This window comes from Eschscholzia californica, unplaced genomic scaffold (genome assembly GCF_041429995.1).
Source record: "Eschscholzia californica isolate CP2 unplaced genomic scaffold, dmEscCali1.0.p SCAF_74, whole genome shotgun sequence".
NCBI classification, from domain to species: domain Eukaryota; kingdom Viridiplantae; phylum Streptophyta; class Magnoliopsida; order Ranunculales; family Papaveraceae; genus Eschscholzia; species Eschscholzia californica.
The window spans coordinates 10,001-12,500 of record NW_028238499.1 but is presented as its reverse complement, the minus strand read 5'-3'; positions in this window follow the sequence as shown (position 1 = coordinate 12,500).

Below are 2,500 nucleotides of genomic sequence, written 5' to 3'. Positions count from 1 at the left end.
CCCCAGCTGTCCCATGGCGTCCCGAGGCATACCAAGGCCGTCCCGAGCCTTACCAAGGCCGTCCCGAGGCATACCAAGGCCGTCCCTTGCGCGTCCCGTGCTGTCCCGTGCCGTCCCATGGCGTCCCGAGCCTTACAAGGCCGACCCACGCCTTACGAAGGTCGTCCCATGCCTTACAAGGCCGTCCCATGCGCGTCCCGTGCCTTACAAGACCGTCCCATGCCTTACGAAGGCCATCCCATGCGCGTCCCATGCCTTAGCAAGGCCGACCCATGCCTTACCAAGGCCGAACCATGCCTTACCAAGGCCGTCCCATCGATCTCGGAGAAAGTACATCATCATGACATCGGAATACGGCCCCAACATCGATCTCGGAGAAAGTACATCATCATAACATCGGATCGGATGTGTATCCATCGAAGTTCCATCGACACTTCGAGAAGATCGAACATAGCTTCCTAGCATGTTAAAGGTTCGGTGCTAATGGGGACATAAAGATCCCACGACGTTCCAAACGAAAGTAAAGTGTTCCGTGCGTGTGAACTACGTTGTCCCATGTGCCGGCTCTCGACTCCTAAGATGTCCCATGTAAATGCCCTTCGTGGGAAAGAATGTCCCGTGCAACGTCCCTTGATGATCCCCATAAGGTGTCCCATGTGCGTCCCATGATGTCCCATGCGCGTCCCGTGCCGTCCGAGCCTCACCAAGGCCGTCCCATGCGCGTCCCGTGCCGTCCGAGCCTCACCAAGGCCGTCCCATGCGCGTCTCGTGCCGTCCCGAGCTGTGCCGAGGCCGTCCCGTGCTGTCCCATGCCGTCCCGAGCCTCGCCAAGGCCGTCCCGTGCCGTCCGAGCTGTGCCGAGGCCGTCCCGTGCCGTCCCGTGCTGTCCCATGCCGTCCCGAGCCTCGCCAAGGCCGTCCCGTGCCGTCCGAGCTGTGCCGAGGCCGTCCCGTGCCGTCCCGTGCTGTCCCATGCCGTCCCGAGCCTCGCCAAGGCCGTCCCGTGCCGTCCGAGCTGTGCCGAGGCCGTCCCGTGCCGTCCCGTGCTGTCCCATGCCGTCCCGAGCCTCGCCAAGGCCGTCCCATGCGCGTCCCGTGCCGTCCGAGCTGTGCCGAGGCCGTCCCGTGCTGTCCCATGCCGTCCCGAGCCTCGCCAAGGCCGTCCCATGCGCGTCCCGTGCCGTCCGAGCCTCACAAAGGCCGTCCCAGGCCGTCCCGTGCCGTCCCATGCGCGTCCCGTGCCGTCCGAGCCTCACCAGGGCCGTGACATGCCGTCCCGAGCCTGACCAAGGCCGTCCCGAGCCTCACCAAGGCCGTCCCATGCGCGTCCCGAGCTGTCCCATGCCGTCCCGAGCCTTAGCAAGGCCGTCCCATTCGCGTCCCGTGCTGTCCCATGCCGTCCCGAGCCTTAGCAAGGCCGTCCCATTCGCGTCCCGTGCCGTCCCATGCGCGTCCCGTGCTGTCCCGTGCCGTCCCGAGCCTGACCAATGCTGTCCCGTGCGCGTCCCATTCTTTTGGCTCGGCTGGCCCGTGCATTCTATGGGGTCGTGGGACATTTCGAAATCCACCCGGGCCATTTCGACTCTCTCTTCATTAATACTATTGAGGTATTATTTATGAATTATTGGAGAAAAGAAACGGAAGAAAATATTTTTTTTTCTATTTTTTATGAATTTTCCGGTGTTTATTCACTTAAAAATTCATAGAAAAATAAATATTTATCGGAATCGCTATTATAATATATCAAAAAAATCCTTGCGAAAAGACCTTTCCAACGAGTATAAGTTTGCTGGATTCCGACGAGTAACGAAGGAGTAAAGGCCCAGTATGCTTGGTTAAAAAATTGATGTTTCCTTGTGAAAATAGGAAAAACAATAACTTTGCACTATAAGGGGGAGGGTTGAGCTCCTTCCCCAGAGCGTGCACAGCACTTGTGCTGGCACGTTCCCTAGTGCTCGCCAAGCACCATAGGGCATCCAAAGGGCAAAGCTCGGCCTACTACATGATGGGAAGCTTCTAATATGTCGGAATACGAAGAGATTTCGTGCGACCCGAAGCTCGGCTCGGGCGTCCCGGCCTGTGCCGAGCTGTGCCGAGCGCGTCCCAGGCCGTCCCGAGCCAAGTCTCGGGCGTCCCAGGCCGGCCCGAGCAAAGTCTCGGACGTCCCAGGCCGTCCCGAGCTGTGTCGAGGCCGTCCCAGGGCGTCCCGAGCTGGAGCGAGGGCGTCCCAGGCCGTCCCGAGCCAAGTCTCGGGCGTCCCAGGCCGTCCCGAGCAAAGTCTCGGACGTCCCAGGCCGTCCCGAGCAAAGTCTCGGGCGTCCCAGGCCGTCCCGAGCTGTGCCGAGGCCGTCCCAGGCCGTCCCGAGCTGTGGCAAGGGCGTCCCAGGCCGTCCCGAGCAAAGTCTCGGGCGTCCCATGCCGTCCCGAGCTGTGGCAAGGGCGTCCCAGGCCGTCCCGTGCTGTGCCGAGGCCGTCCCGAGCCTAGTCTCGGGCGTCCCAGG